The sequence below is a fragment of the Aplidium turbinatum genome, chromosome 11 (genome assembly GCF_918807975.1).
Source record: "Aplidium turbinatum chromosome 11, kaAplTurb1.1, whole genome shotgun sequence".
Lineage (NCBI taxonomy): Eukaryota > Metazoa > Chordata > Ascidiacea > Aplousobranchia > Polyclinidae > Aplidium > Aplidium turbinatum.
In genome coordinates, this window is record NC_137482.1 from 5591893 (window position 1) to 5607908 (window position 16016).

Below are 16016 nucleotides of genomic sequence, written 5' to 3' on the forward strand. Positions count from 1 at the left end.
CGGATAAGCCAAAAGCGGATGAAGTTTCGCATCCCTATGATCTACAATCCCTAGCTATAACCAGTGGCGTACGGTATAGACAGAAAAAAAATTTGGGGGGGCCAAATATTTAGTGAATTGAAGAGAACGACAAAGTGTTTGATTTAAGACATCGCCACCTGTGCAATGGCGTATCCTGGTGGCTTAAGCAAGGGAAGCAATAAAGCTGTTGGGGGGTTAGAGCGTGCCGAAGGCACGCTCTAGGGGGGTCCGGGGGCATGCTCTCCCGGAAAAACTTTACAAAATTACACTCAAATAATGGATTATAGCGCTTTCTGGAAACACTTTCGGGGTAATATTTGTGTTACGTTCACTGTTCGCACCCTTATTACATCATTGTTTTTTAGTTTCGAAATCGGAAGTTGATGTCTAAGTAACTTCGGGTCATAATAAGAAAAACAAATTATTTCCTTTGTTTCGAGCATTTAAAGAGAATGTCCCCACTGATTGATATAACCCCTGTTGATAATTTGTGCCATAAACAGCGTTTTTTAGGCAACTGACCTCAACTGACTGGTTTGTTTTGATGCTAAACCCGCTACGTAATGCCCAATGTGTTGTTATTGTGAATGCTGCTTCGTTTAGCGGTTTATTTGAGCGTCAGCAAAATCTTACATTTTGTCTACTCTGTGTATCTTGACGTTGAACCAACGTAGTTAGAAGTTTGCGCCGGCAAAGGCAGCTTGTATCTTTTTGAGTATGACGCTATCATTCGAATCATTTCTCTTCTCTTTTCGTACTATATATGAAGTCTGTTCTTAGCGAAATTCATAATTTTAATGTTACATTAGTTAACTACAGTACATGAACGTACCAATTCTGTTGAGAATCGATTTAGTAGTTATAAGGATCGCCCGACAAAATTTCGAAAGACCGTGATCAACGATAGAAGATAACGACACGAGGGTCTGACTGTCTTGCTAATTTGTATCAGGTTTACGATGTTATCACATTATTACCCGACTCATTCTCACTGCGCTATGCAGGATAGAACACAATCGGTACCGTTTTTTAAAGTCTTCGGTTTGACCCGACCTGGAATCGATCTCAGATCTACCAGCACCAGAGCCGAAGGCGAAACCACTCGGCCACTGAGTTGCTATTTTCACGCGTCCACGATATACTGGGTGGTATCGTCTGTACATTAAAGTTATCATTTATTTTATACTTCTCATCTATGGGTGTGAGTTCACGGGCGGAACTAAGAATTCATTTTCAACACAACAATTTGTATGAAATTTATTAGCAGATAAACAGCTATTAACTTATTAAAGGTAGCTGTTACACACGAACGGGCAAAAACTGCGGCTAAAATTAGAGAAAACAAAAAACTCAGCTACACAAAAACTGCACAAAAACCCAACAGAGTAAGCGATTCTGAAATTGCTTCCACAAATTAGTTAAAAGAAGCGTAAATCGGGTAAACTTTGCGCGATTTACGATTTGCAAAATTTATTGGTGTCTTTCTGTGTGTCTAAAACAAGTCCTGGGAGTTGTTAATAATCAGATGTCTTAGAAAACAATATAAATGTATACAAATTATATTAGGAGCTAGTTGAGCACTCTCTTTTGATACAAACATTATATTATATTTTCAACAAAGGATTCAACTTCGGAATCCAAACTTTGAAACATTGGGGGGGGGGGGGGCCATGGCCCCTTTCGTGCAAGAAGCAATGGGTAACAACCATGAGAGGAGCTTCGTTTTTTACTAAAGCAGCAAATCCGAGTTTGTTCCCAAGCATAGCTGGTGCTCTATCCGTGCATATAACTTAGAACAAAGTATATTTTTTTTCTCTAAAATTCATCAAGGTAATCACGGACCCCCAAATGCTTTCTCACGGACCCCCAAGGGGTCCGCGAACCCCAGGTTGGAAACCACTGCTTTAAAGCATATAGCCTATGCGTAGTTTCTATGAATTAAACATGATTTTGTTCCGACATAAATTTACAGAGCCTTTAGCCTACATTTCTAATAATTTACTTGAAAACAAAAGCAAAGTAGGTTACGGTAGCCTAATCCAAAAACTTTTCGTCATTGTGTTTTGTCAATGAAAAGAACACTTCAAATTTATTACATATATTAGTAGGCTACCAACGCAAACCTTTGCTTTTTGTTCTAAATAGACATAGTGGCTCAGAGTTGGTCACAGCGGTAAACCATAATTTCTTCGTGGGAAAATTGTAACTTAAAGTTCCCGGATCCTTTCGTCTGCATATAATGACCGAAGAAACACACACTTGAACTTCTTTTCAAACAGTGTATTTCTGTAAAAATTAGCCCACGGCTACCAAAAACGAGGGGGTGCAACGCGTACACCACTGAAAACTGTCACTACAGAACAGATTACTTGGATAAAAGACGGAACCTTTGTCCAGCTAGCAAGCACTAAGCCAACAGTTAAATGTGCGGCCAACTTTCAAACAATCATTTTACGAATGACCAGAATAGATAGCAATATCTCAAATTCACGTATGCAGTAGCCTACTGTGACGCAATAATGAAAGACAATTATGAAGTCATTCCAACAGGTGTTTAAAGCTGATGTAATATTTCCTGTTTAAACAGGCCCAAACAGGCCCAAACAGGTTTGACACAATTCTTATGAACGCTGGTGCAATTTTGGCACATGCTTTAGGAATTTCCATGACGTAATATTCAGTAGACTTGAACGGTTTTATATGACGTTTGATTTGTACAGAGATTGGCCGTAACATAGCGGCCCCTAGTTATGACAGTCTAACATGGCATAACTAAAAAAGAATTGAAGGACAATCGTGAGCCAATGAATAAAAACACATGATACACAAATTGTTTGAATCACTCACGTTTAAGTTAATACGCAAATACAAAGGGCATGCAAAGAATGAACAGCAATAAGAAATAATACACGATACATGAAATTGGTACCATAGGTACACGCTAAAATGACGCTATATACAATGGTTGCGCTAATAACCGACTGTTCCGGGCTCAGACAAGGGTCGGCCACCGCAGACAAAACCAGGCTCAAACCCTAACACTTAGGTGTTCTTTACGGGGGCGAGGCACGAAATATCCCTCAACACGTAGTCTACTTTTACTTTCCCCGTACTCTCATCATAGTTGCAGACGGCAACTTTGGCTCTACGAACCACAGGCTTCCCTTTCCTAATTTGTGGAACTACCTCATGCACCCTCCCAAGTTGATACTTCCCACGTTTACCAATGTCTTGGAGAGAACCTACCACTACAAGTTGACCAGGCTCCAAATTCTCGGCCATTTTTAGCCATTTTTTCCGGCCCTGAAGACCTGGCAAGTAAAAATCGATCCATTTACTCCAAAACTGCTGAGAAAGTGACAAATTGAACCGATAATCCCTTCTTAATTGGTCACGATCATGTGGTTGCCCAACAGCACAGTATGGGTCTAAGTATGGGGTCAAAAGTGAGGCAGGGGTGATGACAGTAAAATCCCTAGGGTCGTCACTCAAAGGTACCAAAGGGCGTTCGTTCAAGATCCGAACGGCACTGCCTGTGTACGTAAGCAGTTCAATAAAACTGGGCTTACGTATTGAAGAGTCCAAAATGTGAAAAAAGTATTTGGTCACATCAGCCATGAAACCAAATCTTTCAAGCCGAAATCTAGCCAAGACATCTGCCAGAGGGTTTAACAAGTCAGACAATTCAGGACAAGAAGACATTACATCATTTACACAAGTTCCTCGGAATTCAGATTGTTTTAAAGCCTTCTTCTTTAAATCAGCAGCTCTATCTGACGCCAACACAAAATTGTTAGGTAGATCAATATCTTCCTTCAACGGAACAGGTATCTCAAATCGACCATCTTTCAACTCAATATTCGGTTCGACAAGTTCTCTAGCCAAAATATCATTGCGAGACAATTCACAGGTTTCATTTTGCAAAGTCAAATCCTGAATGACTTTATTCAGGTCTGCTATTTCCATATCGCGAGACTCAATTTTACGCTGAAAGCCAGAGATGACATCCGACTCTGAAGACGTCTGCACTCTGCACACTTTAGCAACGCTTTCAACTAAGGGTGACTTACCACCACAAGCCAACCAACCGAGAGGAGTGAGTAAAGCATGCGGTTCACTGCGATTTTCACCAACACGTTCTTCTTTTGCCCACATCAAATAAGCGTTGTCATTGCCAATCAGTACATCTACAGTACTACAATCATTCAAATGAAACATATTCACGTCATGAAAATGACGGAAACCACTTAAATCTTGTTTATGGGGTAAAGTTTTAACATCGTCAGCCCAAGCTGGGTTAACCACCGAAGTTATATCACAAAACAGTTCGTCAGTCTCTAACGACTGGATGTTGAGTTTAACAAGGTCAGCACAAGTAGGTTTCTGACCAGCCAGAGTATCCATTTTAAACGACGCTTTATCATACGGTTTAAGGCCAAGTTCGCACACCAAGTCACTCGAAACAAAGGTCAACTGCGAACCAGGATCATGCTGACAATACACCAACTTCGATTTGCCAGTCATTGGATTCAAAACACGAGCAGCAGTAACGCGGTTAAAGGCTGCTTTAACATTTCCAATCTTAACATTACGCACAGGAACTCTGGCACCAGCCTCATCTTTACCGACCAAATCCAGAGAATCACGGGACGTCACATAAAAATCATGCAGAAGAAAATAGTGTTTCCTATCGTTGGTAGGTCCACACTTACGACAGTTGTTTGCATGATTACAGTCTCTAACCATATGCTGGCGCAAACAATTCAAGCATTTGCCAGCTGTCACAATGACATCTCTCCGATCTTTAGGTGTCAAGCGCAAAAATTCTTTACAGTTAGACAAAAAATGATATTCAACTTGACCACGTGACGAACAACAAAAACATGCCGGTATGTCACTACGTCTGGCCACACCGCCGCGCGGTGCGCCAACAGCAGTCGAGTACTGCGAACTCCCTGAAATCACATTATCATGGGGTTTTACCGACGTCTGCCTAACCGGACATGAAGGCAATTTTCCTTTGCCAAACTTTTTAAAATGCTGCGACTCACCAGAATCGCCCATTAGCATAATGCTAAAATCAGTCGACTTGCGCGTTTCCTCCCGTACTACAAAATCAAACAAACTCTGAAAAGTAGGTTCATCAGTGCTACCATACTGATCACCTAAAAAGTCAAGATAACGCTGCTTAGCGTCAAACGGGAGTCGCTTAGCCAAATCCAAAACAAAACGTCCTTCTAATTTATCACGCTGACCATAAGCTTTCGCGTAAAGCAAACACTGCGACAATTCATCTTTAAACTCTTTCAAATCACTTGAAGAGATAGAAGTCAATTTGCTACCATAGCGATACTTTCTAATTTCTGGTTCTGCGAAAAGACCTCCACGAACTCCAAAACGTTGGGACAAGCGAGCTAACGACATTTCTATCCTGTCTTCCTCTGACAAGCCAGGAGTGTCCGAAACCAAATTAGCAATCGTTTGTGCAGCTGTTCTAACACAAGCTGCTTGCAACAAAGTCAAACGAGTTCCCTTAAAGGGCGAAGCTGCCATCAAGGCCATAACACGATTTTTAAAGAAGACAAATGGCATATTATTACCATCGTAACCAATCAAGGCCGCCTTATCGAAGAACGTCCTACTATTTTGGTATTCAAAAAAGCAATCCTGCTGTTGAGAACTCGATTTAGCGGGAGAAGACAAGCTATATCCCTTAAGGGGCTGAGTGGGCTCAGTCACATGCACAGCCTGATCACGATCCTCAAACACGTTAAAATCAGGAGACACGATACGCCTCTCACAACCACCCAAATTACGTGTAGCTGGGCGATCAAAAACTAGCGGCGCTGAAAACTGTGAAGGGGGCAAAGCATTACTGCTAATGGCGGCCCCGTGACCTGTACGCTCTGGGGGAGGAGTTCGGTTGTAATTTGCAGACCTTGGCTCTACAGCCTTCGGAAGACCCTTAGCCGCGGCCCCGAGACCTCCTGAAACAGCTGGAAAACATGTGGATTGTACAGGTCCACTTACGGATTGAACAGGCGTCTGGAAAAGGTTAGGTAAATTAAACTGTGATTGATGTTCACTTCTGGAATGCCTAGAAGAGCCCTTCCTAGAGCTACGCCGGGAGCCCAACTCAGAACGATATTCAGCTAAAACTACCTCTTTACGTTGTTCGGCCCTCAACTGAGCGTCTTTGAGTGCGAACTCAGCAGCTCTAGCTTCGGCTCTCGCGGCGGCCTCAGCAGCTCTCGCTTCGGCCTCAGCTCTCGCGGCAGCCTCAGCTCGTATGGCTTCAGCTCTTGCGATGGCCTCAGCAGCTCTTGCTTCGGCCTCAGCTTGGATCTGGAGCTCCTCTCGTCTTAACTGTAGGTTAATTTGTGCAACTATCCGTGACGAGCTCTCAGACATCCTAGTGCTTACATTTGAGGCGCTATCCTCAGGATGTATGTCAGCATCCAACCTATCTGAGAACTCACTTTCTTTTTGTTCGAAGTTATTTTTTAACGAGTTAAATTCGGGATCTACCCTATCACGAAGTTCTGCCAAGATTGCAGAGTTAACAATTTTACTCAAAAGAGCATGGAAATGCCGTAATTCCTCTTCTAAAGTAGATAAGTTAGATCGAAAAATTAACAGTTCCTGCTTATCACTCAAAGAACCTAGGGCTACAGAAAGTTTCCCAATTTGAGTCAAAATATCCCGTCTAAGATGCCGGGCCTCTCGAACTGACTTAGCCTCATCGTTAATGGGTCCCTCCCCAGAATGGCCTGCCCGACCGCAAAGAACATCATCAGGCTTAAACTCAGTCGAGTCGACGGCGGTCGAGTCCCTGTCACCACCGAGTGTAGACATATTAAATGTTAGGGCTAAATTTAACAATTAAAAAATTAAGTTACACAAACACACAAAATTACAGTAGTTATAAAAAACTTAACTGCAAAGACCGTAAAAATACAAAAAAGAATTTAAATGCACGATACCGTAGCTGTACGAGTATGTGAAGTCCAAACGTCCACAAAACTTGCTTGGATTCTTCCACTTGAATCTTCAAGCACAGATGGATTGCCTTTAATCTTCTTTCTTGCCAATAAATGTCAAAGTTATTTTTCTTCTGTACCAAACTGAGAAGAAATGTCTTTACTTTTTAGCTTAAAGTTCTTCAGTTGCCTACCGAGAAGAAATGTCTTTAATTTTCTTTGCTTCTTTAGACTACCAACCAATAAGATCTTCTTTTATTATTTCTTTGCTTCTAAGTGCTTCTTAGCCTACCAACTACAAACTTCGTCTTTTATTTTTTTATGCTTTAATTTCTTGGCCCACCAGCTAACAAGAACTCGTCTTTTATTTTTTATGGTCACAGCGGTAAACCATAGTTTCTTCGTGGGAAAATTGTAACTTAAAGTTCCCGGATCCTTTCGTCTGCATATAATGACCGAAGAAACACACACTTGAACTTCTTTTCAAACAGTGTATTTCTGTAAAAATTAGCCCACGGCTACCAAAAACGAGGGGGTGCAACGCGTACACCACTGAAAACTGTCACTACAGAACAGATTACTTGGATAAAAGACGGAACCTTTGTCCAGCTAGCAAGCACTAAGCCAACAGTTAAATGTGCGGCCAACTTTCAAACAATCATTTTACGAATGACCAGAATAGATAGCAATATCTCAAATTCACGTATGCAGTACTGTGACGCAATAATGAAAGACAATTATGAAGTCATTCCAACAGGTGTTTAAAGCTGATGTAATATTTCCTGTTTAAACAGGCCCAAACAGGCCCAAACAGGTTTGACACAATTCTTATGAACGCTGGTGCAATTTTGGCACATGCTTTAGGAATTTCCATGACGTAATATTCAGTAGACTTGAACGGTTTTATATGACGTTTGATTTGTACAGAGATTGGCCGTAACAAGAGTAAGTTTTGAGTAGCTGTTACAGACGGTTGTTCGCCTGGTCAAACGTCATGTAGAAACCGTTCGGGTCTACTGAATATTACGTCATGGAAATTCCTAAAACATGAGCCAAAATTGCACCATCGTCCGTAAGACTCGTGTCAGACCGGTTTAAACCTGTTTCAGTTTGAGACCTGTTTGGACATGAAATATTGCGTCACGAACTGCTCTCGTGCCTTTGAGTTATCACAAATTTTTCTGATTCATTCTCGAAGTTGTTTGTTGGAAGTCGGTCGCACATTTAACTGGTTTATTTGGTGCTTGCTAGCTGGACAAATTCTCCGTCTTTTATCCAAGTAATCTGTATCGTAGTGACAGTTTTAGAGGTGTAGGCATTGCATCTCCATTTCGATAGCCGCGGGCTATCTTTACAGGAATACACTTATTGAATAGACGTTTCAAGAAGTGTTTCTTTTTCGGTCACTATATGCAGACAAACGGATCCGGGAACTTTATGTTACAATTTTCCCACGAAGAGATTATGGTTTACCGCTGTGACCAGTAGCCTACCGCAATCGTTTCAATCTTAGAATATCGCAGCAACAAAATTAGTCGAACAACGCTACTGCTGGCCAAGCTTCTTTAACAACATGGATTAACTGTCGAAAATATGTAGTATCAAAGAGTGACGCAAAATTAGGTCAGCGAGTCATAATCGCCACTGTTGCATTGTGCGGGACATTTGTTATTTATGAAATATATCCATCTGCGATCACCAGCGCTGTAAGTCTTGTTTGTAATATGTTTATTTTAACAAAGTCTTAATCCGAAGTGCTAATTTACATCGGCTGGCAATATTGTCGTTTTTATGTCGATTCGATGTTGTCGGACATTGAATCGTTGTTAAAAAGGAGAACTAGGTTAGTTGACATCCAAGGGGAAAACATTTTTTGAACATATTTTGCAAAAATTATGCTTCTTTTAGTAATGTCCTTCCAGGGATACCTAGACACTAACGGGATGCGAAACTCAAAATCCGTCCGTCCAACTGAAGGGCTAACCATGTTGCCTACAATGAATTGCACAATGCGGTGTTACTACACGAGAAAATGTTTGTTTTGCACTGGCTGTTTTATTCGTCGTTTCACAAAAGTTGTATCTGTACATTATTGTCAATCTTATGTTGATGACAAAATTATTAATATTGTAAGTTATAACCAATTCATTAGGCTACATGTAGAATCCACAAAAGAAAAAAACGACCAATGGCTTATTGTTCATAAACTTGGCTACTAGGCTATGTACACAAACAAAAATAATACCAATAAATATCACTGGACAATCAGATATCATAATTTCACACTGTAACCACAATCAGGCAATGACACAAATTCAAGTATTTGCAGTCTTGCGTGAACCACCACTCGTACGCTTGCGTACTGTTCAAGCCATCTTCGCGGGTTCCTCGCGCCTGGAAGCGTTCAAACGTTTTAGTTCATTTTTGGCAAAACAATTAAACGAAGTTTTTCCAATCAACACGAAATTGCAGTGGCCTTTTGAACAAGCCACATCAGCCTGCAAACCCAATGACGTCTCTGCTGCATTTTTAACGGCTCGAATAAAAGCAGAGCGTGAGTTTGGTAGGGTGAGCATTTTCTTTTTAGCAGAAGGATTGCTGAGTACGACATCGTAATACTGAACAGCCATTGTCGTTACAGCAAAGCACAACTCTGTTGGCACTGAAGAATGTACATCAATCCCAAACTGTCATGCAAATACTGAGCAAGTTCGGGCACTGCCGTCATCGTTTGAATGTATGCCAAGAATGTTTGGTTGATCCTCTCCTTCTTTAGGAAATTTCCTTGGCATGCACATGTCATCCTTTTTTGCTACACCTTCAAAACACACAATGCAGTGAGTTAAGTGAGCATTTCACAAACAAAAAATAAAAAATGTCATCAATAACATTGCTTTAATATGTAACCATTTATAAGAGAGTGCGACGCCTGGAAAGTAACATGTCGAATCGCTATCAGTAGCAAATGTTTCCTCGTGTAGTCTACAAGTCCTGAATTTGGCTATTAATGTGTTGGAATAGTTGCTGGTGATAGTGATTCAACCACTTGCTCATGATCTAATTTGATTGAAAAAAAACAGAAAATTTTCACAAGTAATGTTGTGGACAGGAAGCATAATAAACTTTAGAACAGCTTTAGGGTCGTATGCACCAATAAGATTGATCCAAATATGCTGGTTCACTGTTTTTAACTTCTTCCACTGACTTCTGTAAACTTTGCAGAAAAGCTGTTGTTGTTGGTAGTACGAAGTCTGCTTTATATATATGTAAAATTTGCGATATCAGTATAGTGACATGACATACCCTTAAATGGTGATTTAACGGACATGATTTTCCAAATGTTCTATATGAATTTCACAAATCTTGATGTTTCCAGGAACCCAGCATTGCTTTCAGCATACAACTCCAAGGCATGCGCACTGCGCAGTTGATTCACAGAACACACCTGAAAATAGCAAAGGCCATCGTTGGCTTGCGGCTGGCAAAAATAGTCTTATTCAGTATTTTTTATTCTATGACTTTAATTTCGTACACAGTTTCCAGTAATAGTGCTAACCTAAGTTACTAGCATATTATTACTTCCTTTTATATTACTTCCTTTTATATATGTCTTTGTGATGTCATAACCGACCAATTTCAAATGCTATTTTAAAATGTTGTTGTGCTCAATGCTCATATCATCCGGACAAAACCTTTCTGCATACAAGACAGAAACTACACCAGTTGAGCACCATTTATGTGTATGCATTACAAGGCAGTGAATTCTATACTTTACAACTTTACTTACTTAAAGCATGTTGCCAGGTGATGTACGTGCTATGCTGCTGGGATTTAGCGATGCTTTCCTCAGTGCAAATGCAGCCTTCAGAGGCTTGTGTTCCTCAAGAGCATACAAGCGTTTTATATGCTCAAAACGAGCAGTGCATTTTTCACCAAAGACGTGTCTATGATCTTCACCAACAGGAGGAAAGTGCATTCTCTTTCTATTCAGAAAATTATTGAAACTATTTTTAAAATTGTGTGTGAAGTCAAATAATAGGTACAAATGCTTTTCTTTCCTTGTAGGATGCACAATGCAACTTGACAATTTGTTGTTCCTGCACATATCCATGAACATTTTTCTAAATAAAAGAGTATGTACATTGTTAGTTAATTTGAACGATGTGAAGCAAGGCATTACCACCAATAAAATTACACCTTTTGTCCAATAAATTTGTATATACATTCAAACTGCATAAAAGTACACCTAACTTACAAGGGTCGACGTCTTTTAGGTGCAGACAGTTAGGCGCCGGTCAAATAGGCGCCCACATGCGCAAACTATTATCCTTTAACGACACTGGGAACTACCCTGGGTCTAGTGATAAATTAAAGTATGTCAAAAATATCATTACCCAGCTCTCATCACAACCAATTCATGCAGACATAAATACCTGTTGCAAACATGATTGTCAACAGAGACAGCAACAACAAAGAAGATTTCATCTAGTGCATTCATCACTTTTTTCAAATCATTAAACGAGTCTTGAATTGTAAATTGTTCGGTTAGTTGTTAAATCATTTTCCTTTTTCAGTCTTGCAGACGCTGTAGATGTAGAAGTGGATCTTTTAGGTGGCTGTTGCTTTGTCAGATAACCAGAAAATATTCTTGTTACAGCTGACGGCTTTAGGCGAAGCTTTTTCAGTTGCAACAATTCTCTTTTTGCAACTCTTTTTTTCCGGACATCGGTAGTACTTGTTATATAAAGTCTGAATCATAAAATTGTTTTGCACAAACTCTACTGGAGGAAGTGACTGCATATTGTTCTCTAGGAATAGCTTTAATCCAAGCTTGAATTGCATCTTGATTGCGAGGAAATCGAAAAAGTTACACTTTTGGTCTATTACTTTGAGATAAACGATAACCAGTATTACAATTAGGAACGCAACAGGTAAACCCCATATTGCTAAACAATTTGAATGACCTATAACATTCAAGCACAAGTACTTAGTTTCAGGTATATGCACAATGAGATATGAAAAAGACTTGGTAGCATTATATCATACATTGGCACGAGTAGAAATGATGTGTAATTGTGTATTGTTAGCCTACCTACCAGTGTTGGGTCCACGTCTTTTAGGCGCAGACAGTTAGGCGCCGGTCAAGTAGACGCACACACTGTGGCGTCTGTATATTTAGGTGCGGAGCACTGTGGCGCCCGTTCATTTAGGTGCTATTCCTAGTAAAGTCTGCAGATTGTATCAGCTTGGCAGGTAGGGCAATGCTTTTCACACAAAATGCTATATTGAACAGAAAAATATCTTGTTTTGTTAATGCGCGTGTGGATATGAGGTGCGAGACAACGCTCTACTATTCTTGAATTTAGCTCATCTCCACAGGACATTTGCTATTCATCCTGAACACAGGTTGCAGCCAGACGGACCTTTACTTAATCTGTTATCTTTCGCAATTACTTCTACTCGGATGGATTGGTCGTGTTGCGAGTACGTATGAGACAATGCTCTACTCTACTACATGAATACACTTCTAATCTATAGGGCATGTGAACCCTGGTTACAAGTTGCAAGCATAATGGTGCAACTTTGCTCGTTATTCAACCTAGTCAGGGTTTTGACAGAAAACTAAGTTACTCTTCACTCAAGCCTACCACCCGCTTGAATATAGGCTACGGTACCGGTATATTTTTTACTGATGTTTAGTGTAGCCTAGTTATTATTTGACTTAACTAAAAGTGAACTCAGTAATGTTCGGAAACTTGAATAATTTATTGATAAAACTTTCGCCGACGCAAACCTGGACTAACAACAAATAAATGCCAAACACGCGCATTAAAATACAATATATTTTTCTGTTCAATATAACATTTTGTGGGAAAAGCATTGCCGGCATAAGCAGCTTCACTTACATAAGCCATGACATATTTTTTAGTTCAATATAACATTTTGTGTGAAAAGCATTGCCCTACCTGCCAAGCTGATACAATCTGCAGACTTTACTAGGAATAGCACCTAAATAAACGGGCGCCCCTGTGCTCCGCACCTAATTATATCCAGACGCCACGGTGTGCGCGTCTATTTGACCGACGCCTAACTGTCTGTGCCTAAAAGACTTGCTCCTCCAGTGTTAGCCTACTAATCTCATTGGTCATTCGCTGCTTCCAGCTGATTAGTACTAAACTCAAGTATGTTTTTATTATGAATAAACTTGGACCGTCAGTTTATAATGAAATTAACTATTTCAAGATCAAGCGGCGCTGGTTCGACTCTCGGGGTGTGCGCTTGAGCAACGCACGTTAAGGATTGCTCTCCATTCAGCGGCATCTAATGGATGGAATAGTTCCCCGGCAACAAGACTTCAACAATCGGAAACTTCACTCTGTCAATCTCGGTGACCGGGCCTGCGTCAGTGATTCAAAGCCTCTACAAGTATGCGAAACTGCCAGGATTAAGCTCTGCAAGAAGCTTTCCCAGTCTAAGGATAAAGATTCAATCAATCAACCCTCCAACATACAAACATACCGTACTGGTACCCTAAGGCCTAGAAAATGACCACTCCAGGCAATAGCAGATTGACACTTCACCCAATCAACATAATTTTGAAAATTAAAAATCTGCTCGGTCTAACCTATCTGACAGACTGACACTAGTCACAACTTTGTCTTCCATATCCATAACCTACCAGCTTAAACCAAACTAAAAACGAGCACACCACGATTTAGGCATGCCCTTCAGTTGGACGGAATAAATGAAAAAACGGATAAGCTTCGGATCCCCTAAGTCCAATATCCCTATGTCCTTCACATCATTGAATTACTTATTTTATTACCTCGCCGTCATCGTCAACACAATCATGTCGAGCGTTGTTTTTCGTTGCTAAAAAGAATTCTAGGGAGTGGCCAACTTCTTTAAAATCAGCCACATTGGAGACTCTCGTGCGAGTATCGTTAGATAGTCCCGCAGTAATTCGTTGTCGTTCTCTTCAATTCATTAAATATTTGGCCCCCCCAAATTTTTTTTCTGGCTACGCCACTGGTTATAGCGTGCATGATAGCAAAGCAGGACAATCAGTTTAAAATATGGCACGGTCGTAACACCCAAAAATTTTATGAATTTAGAAAAAATCACTAGCTTTTTTTCCTCTTCGTTCTAAATTTATAAAAATTTTATTAAGGTGTTACGGCCGTGCCATATTTAAACTGATTGTCCTGTTTCGGTATCATGCACGCTAGCCTATAACGTCCGTTCTTTGTCGCTTCTACCTTTTTCTAGACCTCTGCTGTGTTAATCATATACTGTTTTTTCGTTGTGATGGTCAGAACTAAAAACAAACTAAACTGAACGGCCACAAAAATGCGTAGCCTAACGATTGAGTCACTTCGGGTTAGAATTTAGTTTAAAAAAAGAATCACCTTTTGGTGGTATCGAACTCACGTCCTTGGGAGTAAGAGTCAGACAAAAATGGCACGCGCCACTGACTCCCTTGGCAAAGGCGGTTGAATTTAGAAGTTATATATTCACTTTTTCTTTCAAAGAGAAGGTGAAAAAAGAAAAAATACGCACCAGCGCGCATGCGCAGTAAAAGCGACGTAAAGATTAAAAAAAAGGCATGGAACGGCTGTATTTACGGCGCCGTAAACGTAGCCACTTCCTATTTGTAAAGGCTTTTGACGCAGGGCCGGTTACCGAGATTGGCAGAGTAAAGTTTTCCGATTGTCAAAGTGTTGTTGCCGGGGAATCATTCCATCCATTAGATGCCGCTGAATGGAGAGCAGTCCTGAAATGCGTTGCTCAAGCGCACACTCCGAGAGTCAATCAAATCAATTCCAGCCTTAGAAAAACTTAAACGGCCTTCAGACCAGCATCACACTGAATAAATGTGCTTGCTTTTTGGTTTTGTTTTCCGTGGACTATAGAGTAGGCTTACTGGCAACTTGTTTTTAGTTTCTGTTCGAAATTAGCCTTTCCATGAAGATCAAAAATGAATGTTTTGCACTCTTTAGCATTTTAACCGTGAATGATCGTCACAATTTTTAGAAGATTAGAAGGGGTCGCGATCCAAAAGTTTTGGAAGCCCTGGGCTACGGGGTGGTTCCTTCGTTCTCACGCGCCTTGGAAAGGTTACGGCCCCTAAGATCATCCTGGGCCCGGGTCCAAAAGCAAACAGCCTACTCCTTGGAGTCCCTTCTCAACGCTGCTGATTGCTGGTCTGTAGAGGTAGCTGGTCAAATATCACATGACGTTATTTCATAGTCTTTCTTCACCTCGTATGAGTCGTATGTCTATGACATTTGTTACCAATTTACGTAGGTTAATGGCAGGGGCTCTGGACACTTCCTGAGAGTAGGGGTGGTAATTTAAGCAGGGCCGGAAATGATGTTTTGACATCGACAGGGGGTATATTGGATTATCACATCACATAATACATCTGGGAGGTCGCCCCCAGACCCCCTTCACATTACTGAAAGCTTCAGTTTCTTATACAGCATCTTAGCAGAGTCACTATATACATAGTCTGGAAAGTCAATGGCAAATCTGCCTGAGGTTGTTGTTTACAGCGCCACCTAGGAGAGCTATGGTTAAATCACAGAATCTGCTTGGAAGGTATGCAAATACAGGCATATTGTCTACTATCAACGGTGAAACTGTGCATGATATTGTGGTTGCAGACTTGTTTTAACTATTGCAGAATGTTTAGGATGTTAGTTACAGTTATTATCTAGAAAAATTCGTTTGGTCTACTTTTCTGAGGCTTAGGTTAGCATGACTACAAGTAGTTAAAAGATGATGTGACTTTTCAAATTACTAAGGAATTGATTAGTTTATAGTTTGAAGTAGTGGTCTTTAAAGTTAATAAGTTTCAATGTACAAAGTATATACATCAGCTTACTAATTGAAGGGATTAATTACTAAATATTTGTGGAAGCTTTAAGCTAAAGTAGGCTTGAAATTAGTACCGTAATTGGCAGATGCTACTTAGCCAGCATCATTTCCAAAAATATTGATTGATCGATTAAT